Source organism: Monodon monoceros, unplaced genomic scaffold (genome assembly GCF_005190385.1).
Source record: "Monodon monoceros isolate NGI ecotype Baffin Bay Population unplaced genomic scaffold, NGI_Narwhal_1 Super_Scaffold_20, whole genome shotgun sequence".
NCBI classification, from domain to species: domain Eukaryota; kingdom Metazoa; phylum Chordata; class Mammalia; order Artiodactyla; family Monodontidae; genus Monodon; species Monodon monoceros.
Genome location: NW_021703777.1, coordinates 125,000,177 through 125,012,698, shown reverse-complemented (window position 1 = coordinate 125,012,698; position 12,522 = coordinate 125,000,177). Strand labels below are relative to the sequence as shown.

The 12,522-nt window shown below is 36.9% G+C and overlaps 1 pseudogene; it reads right to left on the bottom strand.

Annotated features, from left to right (window-relative positions):
• Positions 1-4,284: 4,284 nt before the first annotated feature.
• LOC114902473 lies at positions 4,285-4,837 on the bottom strand (annotated as a pseudogene).
• Positions 4,838-12,522: the final 7,685 nt, after the last annotated feature.

Here is a 12,522-nt window from a genome sequence, read left to right as displayed (position 1 = left end):
TATCTATAACTATTTCATGTGTGAATCAAACACTTTATCAATTTACCAAAAACCAAAATGTTAACTCTATAGAGATAGTGACCTAAATATCCAAAAATATATGAATAATGAAACTTACCTTGACATTTGTCAAATAAAAATTAAAAGAATAAATTCAGTTGAAAAATTTATATTTTAAAAAAGTTCTAAAAATTAGCTTCCATATTAATGAATTATTATAAAATATATAGTACCATAATACAAATATTGATGGAACTGGGCATCCATAGGATAATAAATTGATAACAGCTTTAGTTTTATTCATACACAGCAGAGAGAGGGATGAGTTTAAATACCTCCCTCTTCCCTGCCCGCCCCCCAAACACATACACAGACACACACACACACAAACACTCTATATTAACGAGAAAAAATAAAGACAGATCCAAGGTGAGCAATCCATTTTGAACCACAAAGGAAAAATTGGATGATTAAACTGAACAATTGGCACTATGGCTAGGACATAAAATTTCTATGCATTGTTCTTTTCTATTCATTATCAGTGGACTTAAAAGAGTTCGCCAAATGAACAGAACTTCAAATTGCATTTAGATATTAGAAACTCATTACCCTCTAATTGTTCACAAGCTTCCAACAAGGAAATCTCTTTGCAGTGGTGTTACTGATGTATATTTCATAGTTGGGTGGGAAATGCTAAAATAGCCAATGCCTCATTTTGCTTGGAATTGGAAGCTCATAGGACATATCTGCATATGAACAATTCAAAGAACTAATCATCAGGACTTACCGAGACCAAGGTATATGCTTCGTGCTTTTTCTGGTTCCCTAAACAGCCCCCTGTTTTGTGTTAGCCCCAACAAAACAACTGGGTTTTGTGCCCGAGTTATGAAATTCCAGATTTGGGTTTAATTCACTGAAACGTCAAAGGTCTTTCAATCTTGCTTTGAAAGTCTTATAGAATTTAAGTTTTATTGAAAGATTCCTCAACATGTAAGATTTGAGAAGTATGAGAGTGTTACCTTTTACAGTGGATCTCTCTCAACAGTGTTGGTTTATTAGGACTGTGTTGCTCTATTTTAAGCATGGATCTGAATCACTTGGAGCGTTGGTTAAAACCCAGATTGCTGGCCCAGATCCTGTGAGTTTCTAATTCAGTAGATCTGGGGTGGGGCTTTGTAAAATTTGCGTTTGTAACACGTTTCAGGTGTGTTACACAATTTATGCAGGGACAAAACTGAGAACCGCTGGTTTAGGGGGTGTGTCCATTAATTTATCACCTGAAACTACATATATTTGACACATGAAAATTAACTTGTGCTGATTTTAACTACGTTTATGTCCCCAAAGAATCTCCAAAGAGACATATGGCCCTACATACTCTTACACAATAGAAAAATAAATTTTATTTCTAGTAGCAAGTTTAAGTTGTTAATGCCTCTTGCAGAAAATGAAATAAACCTGTGAACATTACCAATGCTATTGGACCCAAACTAGGGCAGTATTTTAGATTAGTAAATTGCTAGTTTTTAGTTTTCTATGCATTTTAAACTTCAAACAAAAATATTACTTAAAGTGGTCTCCTGGGGCTTTCCATTGACATCTTTTAAAGTGATTCATTGGCTGAAGGAATGCAGAGGTTAATCATTTTGATTAATTTCTAATTAGCTCTACCTGTATTCCAGAGGAAATAATCAATATTACCATTTGAAAAGGCCAGGATAAATTCCAGCAGCACTTTTAGAACATATGCAGTTAATTTCTGACAATTCAGTTTATGGGCCTCGCTGGAAAAAGCTAGACATCTCTTATTCAGACACAACTTATTAGAAAGTTTTTTGGAAAAGACAGAAAATGTAAAAAATAAATAAATAATAAAAATAAAGATAGAAAATGTAAATCTTTCTTCATTTACCTTTATCTTCTTTTAATTTTTTGGAGGAGAATGTTTAAAATCACCGAAGTTAGTAATTATTGTTAAAATTATTACTGGATACAATAAAAGACAATCCCTATCATGTGCTGGATTTTAAGAAGATCAAGAATTTCACATGCAGATTAGGTTTTTAACAAATTTGGGAACTTAAAGTAGAGCTGGAATAGTTTCGAAATCTGAAATTAATTTACCGTTAAACAGCTTTTGATTCTCCTGGCATTTCAGAATATCTATTTTGAGATGTTGTTATAACAAGTATTACCTCAGAGACTAAGGGAAATGCCAGAAAACAACAGAATCACTTTCTGGGGGGAGGGGATGTATTTTTTTAGCAAGAAAAAATAAAATCAACTTAGGACAACATTTTTTTCTCCAGCTCTTCAGCATGGAGAATGAAATCCCGTGAATAACATCTTGTCAATCATTCCAGTTAAATATTTTAGTGTTAGGGAAATTTTCATTTTTCAAAATATAACATTTAAATATGTATAATGTACAACAGTGCATAGTGTTTTCCAGTTTTATACAGAACTCCAAATAAAAATCAGAGAATAACAATATTTCTGTAAAATTTTAAAGCATGCTGCAGTAAATGCTAACAAACTCAGAATTATGCCTTCTATAATTAGGTGATGAACTAACCATGATGATATTCCTTCACATTTCTATAAGAAAGAGTACTAAAGATATGACTGGAATAACTTCTGAAGCCTCCAAATATTCAGCCTGTATTGAAAACCTACATTTGTATCTGCAGTTCCTATACATTGACCACTCTACCCTTCTCCAATCATATCCTTTAATCCAGTTACTGATACTTTAATTTTACCAAAAAGTTAGAATTTCAGTTCTTGTTAACTATGCATATAAACTGTAGCTCAGAAAATACTACAAAATTCTTCAAAAACTTAGAACTTAGAACATAATTGGCCACCTTTATAAACTGAACCTTCTGCCATGTTGACTAAAATAGTTTCTCCACACACTTGACAAATATGGAACTGATATATCCTCTATGTTTTGCAGTTTCCCAGTAGAAACATGCAGTGGTACAGTTGGGTTGGTTATAAATTTGTTCTGTGTAAATTCCCCTCCCAATGTTTCTGAGCAGCCGATGGATCTTGTTAAATGTAGAAGCTGAGAGAGCTTTACTGGTCAGATATGCCTGGGATCAAAATTACAATTCTCTCCATACAGCAACTCATCAGATGCAACGTGACTTTTTTCTCATATCCTTTGCATTGCTGGGATTGGGACTTTTGCTTTCTGTTTTGATGAATCTGTCTGTGTCTTTCTCAAGGCTGTAGCTGATATCCAGTTAGTTGGTATCATCTTATACTTTAGAGGTCAGGGTCTCACCTTCTTCCCATCCATACAAATGTATCCTCAAGAGACGATGACTGATTCCTATTAAACTGTGACTATACATACTAAACAGGGCTTCATAAAATCCACCCCTTTTAATATTGTTCCCATGTGATATCTGTGACTTGGTACTTCTGTTTTAAAATAGTTTTAATGATTCTATGACGGTCCTGGTTTCTCTAAAGTGTTCAAAACATTCAAAAGGAAGTTTCGTATAACTTCTGAGTGGAATGAGTTCAGTTATGTTAATATCATAGAATCCCAAAGAGCAAATAGAAGGGTAGGATGCATGGTAACAAAACCAATCAGACTCTTAACCCACTCGTAAGGCATCATCAGCCAGCACCTTCCTAACGCTTGCAATACACACCATAGAAAGATTTAAGGACAATATAATTCATCCTTTGAACCATTCCCCACTTTGCCCTACTTCCTCTATCTGAGCAAATCAAGAATACATCAAAACGTCTATCCTATTTTTTACAACATTGTGTGTTTCGAACTGATAACCTATACCTCAGTATCAACCAAAATGATGATTTAATGGGTCATACATGAGGTCCCTGTATTATCTTCACTTTATTTTTGCATGGGTGTGCCTCTTTCTCCAGTTACCCTTTCCACTATTGCTACTTATGTTTGACGTAAATGCCTTGTCAATCACTTCTACTCCCATTCAAAAACTGAGTCCTTTATACCTTCTGAAACTCCTTTTGAAAACTCAGGCATAAGCCTTTGGAACCATTAAATCATTCCACGAGAAAAGCTTGCCAATTTGTTTACTTACGTCAAAGAGTCGTTGGACAGACAGGATATTCCCCCACCATCAGCACATCAACCAATGAGGTGAACGTCAAAACCATATATATTGTATCAGAAGTCCAGGCTTCAACTGATTTCCAATGATTTATATCTAGGTAAGACATTCAAATTTGCAAATGTCATCATTACAGAAGTCCAGAAGACTGGGGAAGATAGCCTGAAGTCTACATGAGAACATGGATTCTCACATTTTCTGAGCTATTTCCACAGTGGGTTCTATGGGTGCATGTTTAAATCCAGTAAGACATTTCATAAAGCTACTGCTAAAGATGTTGTTATCTCAGCAAAACTTCCATGGAGACCGATGCTACTTTAGTCTTCACTTGACTCTGCAATGTGGCCTGATACTGAGCATATGCTGCTAGTTTAGCAATTAAGTCTGTTTCTGAGGAGCTCTTGCTTTCTTTGATGGTTACTCACCTGTTTTCTGAAGTCTGTCCAAAACTCTTGAAGTTTGATGAATATATTCTAGAACATAAAACACCGCAAGAACACTTTGTTTTAGAGTAAAAAAAAAAAAAATCTTGCACATCAACTATTCCACACACTATGCCAGTAGCTTTGACAGATTTATCATCTGGTTATGTATAGGCTTGTCAATTAATGTTTTATAATTGAGAGATTAAAAGGTAAAGAAGCAACTTCTTCCTCACCCTCATCAGAGCTTGAGTAGCTTAAGCAGGCCCTCACCACAGCTATCATACAAATTTCAAACATCCTAAGTGAATCTCTTCTTTTGCTTTCAGATCTTCTCAGTCACTTGTCAAAAGTTTGCAGAGGAGTCGGCTGCTTTGGGTGAACTTAGATAACTTTTAACATCTCTTATGACTACTCCTTCATGTTTTCCATAGAGCTTCATGGGTAGAGATTGTCCATGACCCCATAGCCCCTGAGCCCTCTCTCCACTCAGGAAGCAGACTTCTCTCTCCAGGACTACGTGACCCCAGCAGATCTCTGCTGGACCCCTCTCCATCTCTTAATTTTTCAAGACAATTTAATCACATACATATGCTATTTATATTAGAAAGTCATTGTATTAGTTATCTATGGATACATAACAATTTGTCCTGAAACTTAGCTTAAACAAACATTTATTAGCTCACACACTTTCTGCAGGTCAGGAATTTAGAAGCAGCTTAGCTACATGTCTCTGATGGTGGGGCTCTTATAAGCCACTCCTTTGCCTGCTGACAGTTGACCTCAGTTTCTCACTGGCTTTTGGACAGTGGCCTCAGGTCCTTGCCACGCGGACTTCTCTCTAGGGCTCCTATGACATGGTAGAAGTGAGCCAAGAGAAAAGGGCAAGAGAGAAGGCATAGCCAAGATGGAAACTGTAGTGTCTTTCATAACAGATCTCAGCAGTGACAAACTATCAATTCTGCTGGGTCCTATTTACCACTCAAAGTTAGCCCAATACAACATGGGGACAAATTACACAAGGACCTGGCTGTCAGGGGGTGGAAATCATTGGGGGGCATCTTGGAAGCTGGCTATCACATCATTTAAACATAAATTTGTGATATTAATATGTCACAGTTGTTAGATATAGCTCTCCAGATATTCTAGGAGGATAGAAATTTCAAATACATCATAAACAAAAAAGGGGGAATCAATACTTGATCGAATTTGATGAGGAAAAATAAGGAATATAAACCTAGAAGATACAGAGATTTTGCATCTATGGATAGAATTGTGATGACATGAAAACATCAAGAAAGTTGACATGGAAGGAAATTAATGAATTTTGTTCTGAGAATGTTAAGTGTCAGGTGACAAGAAGGTATTCAAGTATTATACATAGTTGATATTTGGAGATTTGATACTGTACCTCCAGGGAGAATTCAGAGATAAGAATGAAGGTCTGGGCATTATGGGCTTTACAGTGGAGGGAATAAAATCTAGAAAGAGAGGTGGTAGCTAAATAATTAAGGAACAGAAAAAAATATCAGCAGAAAAGAAAAGGAAAGAAAAGGAAAACCTTTCATGCGTAAAAGAGAAAAGGAGAAATCATTACATCTTAGCTCATGTAATCATTGGAAGAAAGAAAGTTCCAAGAACAGGTTCGCAAACATCAAGGACACACTCACATCCCCAAATAAGAACACTGTTTCTTCTCAGGCTAAGATGTCACGATCTAAGTACTACTCACCTCTGGCATCCTGGGTCCCACAATATTATTAACTAAGATTAATCTTTATGAGCCTTTTACTCCCAGTTTTAAAAGAAAATAATTTTTACAAACTTTTAGAGCAGCAAGTAACAAAGGAAACCAGCTCACGTCGCGTTTACCTCCTGTCAGCACGTCACTGCCTTCAGCTGTAAAACTGATCGACACGATTCCAAATGGAAAAAGGTATGGGAGGCTGAAGAGAGAGGAAAACATTTGACTGTGGATTCAAAGTATGAGAGGAGAAAATATCTGAATAAACATACTTCTGCTTAATATTTATTGAAAAAAGCTAAGATACTGACAACACGTTGATTTAAATGTCTTGTGTCTTTTCATGCTATACTACAAAGGGCTGCTATTTATTTTGTCATTTTCTTACACAAAGTCATCTTGCAGAGGCAGGGAGTGAAATTGTCTCTCCTTTTGGCCATACCAGTTAGTAGTGGGTGTCTTTAAGCACCCCTTTTTCCTAACTCCCAGACCCTCAGGAGACTTAAACCTTCTCGGAGAAGTGAGGGGCTCCACTGAAAATAAGGGACAAGGGGCCTGAGCAATCCCCTCCTCCTGGGCTGGGGAAAGGACAATTGAGCATTTAAGTCATTCAATATCAAGCTGAGCAGGTGTCTCAGAAGTCTTAGATTTACTTACCCAAAACACAGCCCTATGAACATGAATGAAGAGAAGTAAGGAGAGTGAATAACAGAGACAGGATGATGAGGGTAAAGGATTACTGCAACAGCTATGTTGGTGGAAGAGCCAGGGCAGTATGTGACACAACAGCTGGGGACCCAGGGGCCCTAGAGAGAATGAAAAGAAGTTGGCAATTATAAAAACCCCAGGCATTTTCACTCCCCACAGACCAGGATGCAAGGGCGCTCTAATTCCAGCCCTCCATTTACTATTATTTTTTCTTCTGTAAGGGAGGAAAAAAGTCTTCCCCTACCTTTCTATATTCTTCTAGCTGGCCTAAGAATTAAATTGACATGAGACAGATTCACAGGAGAAAAATCAAACAAAAGCTCAATGACGTGTACGTGGGAGAGACCCAGGAAAACGGAGTAACTTGCCAAGATGGCCAAAATTCTCAACTGAAACACCATCTTCAGCTAAAGACAAAAGAGGACGTTGGCCAGAGTGGTTTGAGACTTCAAAGGGGAGAAAGGCAACTCACATGGAGATGGAAAAGCAAAGGTTTGGAAAACGAATATTTGCTAAGCCATTCAGAGGCAGTGGGACACAGAGTGGGCTCTGATCTCTAGGCCCCTCTGAGTTTTCCCCATCACACCTAGCCCATATTCTTTGCAGATATCTCTAGTGATAGCTCTATTCCAAGAACAGGTCTTTTATCTAAATTCTTTAGGCAGTTGTGGGGAGGTAACAAGAAACACTTCCTGAGTCTTCTGTTTGTTAAAAATAATCATTCTAAATTAATGCTCATGCTAAAGAGACACATTCTGGGTAGGCAAACTTTGCTCCCCTACTCTTCAAAGTGATGCGACTCTAGCAATGGTTGGTCATAAAATCAGCCACAGTATACTATACCAATTATGAATACAGCCTTTGAGGTTAGACCAATAGAAGTTAAAATCCTGACTCAGGTTCTTCTTTACAGCACAGCTGGGGTAGCTTCTGGACCCTCTAAATCTCAGTTTCTTCAACTGTAGTATATAAGGTTCAACTTACATATTGTGGAATCGTTGTGAAGTTTAAGTTAGATAATTGCCATTTACCGAATAATTTCCAAGTGCTTCACAAACATCATGTTTTTTTAAATCTGTGAAACAAACCCATGAATGAGTTGTTTACAGATGAGGTAACTGACAGAGAGGATGGATGACATTCCCAATACTGGAAAACTAGTGCATTACAGAGCCTGCTTCACACTCAGGTATGCTTAATTCTGCAGTGTATGCTTTTGACCCCTGCCTGACAAAGGGAAAGCCCTTAAGTATCTGCTGCTGTCATTATTAAAATTAAAGAGTGAAAACTGAAAAAATACAAAATCGCTAATGGCAAAAATAATAATTATGTACTATTAGTATTGCTCTAATAACAACAAATATATTTTGAGTACCAGCATATGACCAGGGCCTTTGCATACCTTATCTTGTTCAATAGTCAGACATCTTTATGTGGCTAGAATTACCTCATAGGGTAACAATGAATGATCTTTACTAAAAGAGTAATTACTTAGAATTAATAATCTTTATTATCCCAGAATTACAGAGCAGATTAAGGTACATGTGAATGCAGAAAAATTAAGATCCCTAAGACAAACAGCATTGCTCACCACCCAGTTCTACAAGATTTGAGTCATAACCCACTGCAGTTGCCCACAGTACACTCCGAAAGGAATTCAGGATGAAAAACAGAATGAGGTACTCTGTGCTTTGGACAAGCAGGCCCTTAGATAATTAGATGCACGCCTCGGAAAGAAGGTCAACGACCCCAGATTCCTGCATCTTCCCATACACAGAAAAGCACTAAAATCGTTAACTTGGGATATCTGTTCTTTGTGATCAGCAGGAATCTTTTACCAAGACTCATGCTTGACCACATGTGTTTCCTAGCCCCAAAATTATATATAAACTGGCTTCTCCTTTACCGCATCAAAGCAGTTTACTCAGAGCCACTGGGTGGCTGGCTCTCAGGCTATATCCCTCAGTAAGGCCTTGAATAAAACATAGACTCACAACTCATATGTTGTGTATTTTTCTTTAAGTCAACATACAGAATGTTGAAGTAATTTACTCATGGCCACATAGCTAGTAAATGAAGGAGCCAAAATTCAAAACCATACCTGTGTGACTGCAGAACCTACACATTCTAGCCCTAATCTATAGAATATACTGCCTGCCACACATGAACTCAACTGTTCTCTTTCTCAACCAGGGTCTTACTACTTTTTTGTTTGTTTGTTTGTTTCTGTGTGTGTGTGCGCGCGTACGTGTGTGTGTATTCACATAGTTGTATTCATATTTCAGTATTCAAAAACTTTGTTCATAAAGTACTTAACATGCTAATTTTTTTTCTAGAACTCTCCCGTAAGTTTTTCCTATATTCTCCTTCAATTGCCATAATTATATTTTATTTTATTCATGCATAACAGTCTATACTATAATGTTCTAAAACTGAGAAAGGCATTCTTCTACGATTTAACATTTCATTTAGCTTGCCTTCAATTCTGCCTGACACAAACAGCACTGCAATAAATTCATATATATATATAACTTTTTTAGTTATCAAATTATTTTCTGAGCTAAATTTTCAGAAGATTCTTAAAGTATTTGAACATTTGTACAACTTCTTATATATAATGCCAAAATGCTTTCTTGAAATCGCACCACAGCCTTCTCCAATACTAACTTCAAAGGAAAATATAAGTAAAATGACTATTAAGAGAAGTAATTTTGTTTTTGTTCATGACTGTACATATCCTGATGTTGCTGTGATAGCCAGCAGCCTGCACACGGCTTGAGAGTATGCAGTCAGTCGAAGAGATGGGTGTACAAAATTCCCATGATTGCTCTGTACCTGGAGCCCCAGCAGCACATGTAAATGACTTGCCAAACCTTGTAATTAGAGGCTACTGAAGAGGACACCTAACTGACCCTGAAGTCCAAGGGGAACACTCATCCTTGGGCTCATTAGCATCACGCCACAACCAATAGAGCTAATTTGCCAACTAATGCATCACAGCAGGTACTTAATAAGTTCTTGTTTACCGTCTAAGGTCTTTTGCTCAGTCCCATATGCCCACATTCTCCCCGGCTCCTCAATAACCTCGAACTATAAATCTTACAAACACATTTTCATTTTTTCCTAAGAGCTTCACAAGACCCAGTGCCGTTAAAGATCTTTTCATTTAGGAGAGGATACAAACGGATTTTCTTTTACCAACATGAGCCATTATTTCAACGGTTCTATGACCTTTTCCGTATCATTCTGCCTCATCTCTCCTGAATTTATGAATTTAGAACTGATCCTGAGTACTACAAAATTGAATATCGTGTTAATTAGTGATCATACGCAATAACATGGAAGTATTTTGTATACGTTGAAAACTTAGCTTTGGTGTCAGTCTTACAGTGGTTACTTTCTTAGGTAAGAGTAATTTTTTTCCTTAATCGGTGCTTTGCAGCTCAACTGGGAGCACAACAAACTTGCTCTCGACTAGACATTGACCTTCTCTGGAGGATGCTGATGGTCAGTTGAAGGATGCTGCCTTCAACCAGCTATTCAGAGGACAACCAGTGAGGGAAGAGCATATGAGCGGGAGAACGTGAAGAGACTGTACGCGGCTTTGAGACAACGTGGAAAGTCCCAGAAATAACTGAGGTATTTTTGCAGAAGGCTGAGTTCCTACATTATGTGGATGAATTCAGGAGCCAGGTAAATTTTTCTTATTGCTGCAGAAATGGCTATAGACTCAACGAGGCCTCAGGAAACTCTCATGAGTTACAGACATAGATATAATATTAAGGTGGACATCAATGTGCAGACATAGATGAAAAATATGTCAATATCAATGTAGATATAGACATAAGTGTACATCTGGCAGTAAGCTGACATCTGACCTCTACTTCTAAATTTGTATGGACTTATGGAAACTATGATTGTTTTTTTCTCAATGGAAATCAAATAAAATATTTTTGTCATTTTTGACACACATTAACTGAATATAAGTGGCACTTAACTTTTGATGAGTTGACATTTTAAATATATACCTGACAAAACACCTGTGATTGGAAATGATATTCTCAGACCAAGCAATTCAGACTAGTTTATATTCTATTGCTACAAGAAAGAAAGCAAAGTAACAATTTCAATGCAGAAATTTCCACACCATTGTGATTCTATAAATCAACTCTTGGCTATTCACAGATTAGACAGGTCATAAATAAGTTATGACACCTTGGGGCTTAATCCTCTTATCACTGAGTTCTAGTTTTGTTTAGCTTTTTACTTCCAGGGACATCTCATGAGACAATGTTCTGTGAAATATCAATTTTTAAAATATTCTGTAGAATATTTTTCAATCATATCCATGTGTAATATGTTTGCCTTCTTTGCTGCTATAATCTTTATTAAATGTTGATATTGTCATGAATACTTAGCAGATTTTTACACAGCAAATCTAAGAATTCATTTTAGTCCGTATGAAATACCAGTAATTCAGTTATTTTGTTTAAGTTATTTATAAACAATGTGAAAAACAGAACACATTTCATATGGGAATTGCTGTTTTATTTAGAGATTTGTGTAATTCACTTAAACTAATGTAAATGACTAATTTCAATTTATGAGTTCTTTCATAGTAGTGAAATGTGACTGCATTTTGAAAGGAAACTAAAAGTTGAAGTAAGCTATATCTTCAATGTGATACTGTCATTTTGCGTTGTTTTTATACTCTAAGGTAAAATATATGCAATTGTTTAAATGTATTGAAAAATACCCCTTGGGCTTCCCTGGTGGCACAGTGGTTAAGAATCCGCCTGCCAATGCAGGGGACACAGGTTCAAGCCCTGGTCCGGGAAGATCCCACATGCCCCGGAGCAACTAAGCCCGTGCGCCACAACTACTGAGCCTGCGCTCTAGGGCCCACGAGCCACAACTACTGAAGCCCATGCACCTAGAGCCTGTGCTCCGCAACAAGAGAAGCCACCACAATGAGAAGCCTGTGCACCTCAATGGAGAGTAGCCCCCGCTCGCCAGCAGCGAAGACCCAATGCAGCCAAAAATAAATAAATAAATAAATTTATTTTTTAAAAAAAAAGAAAGAAAAGAAAAATACCCCAGAGTAAATGTCATTTGTATAGTCCATTTACAAATCATTTTAGGTTTCACATATGACAAAATTAATTTCTAGGTAAAGTTGTCATGACATAGTTATTCAAAAACACCCTGTTATCAAAGGGACTTTCTTTCTTTTTTTCCAGTTCTTTTTACACTTATTAAGGAGCTACAGTGAGGCAGATATTTGTTGCAGGTGCTAATGAAAAAAGGATAAATAAGATATTGTCCCTTCCTTTAGAGGTGTATGATACAGAAATGAAAGCAAAGCGTAAGTATATCATCACAGTTCAATGTGATAAGAGCTAAGATAGAGGTGTGGACAAAGGTTTTACAAGTGTTTCATTGTATACCTTTAATTACTTTTTACAGCGCAAGCATATGCTTCGGTTGCCTTCAGCATATGAAACAATACAGTCTCCTACTTTTCTATTTTTTA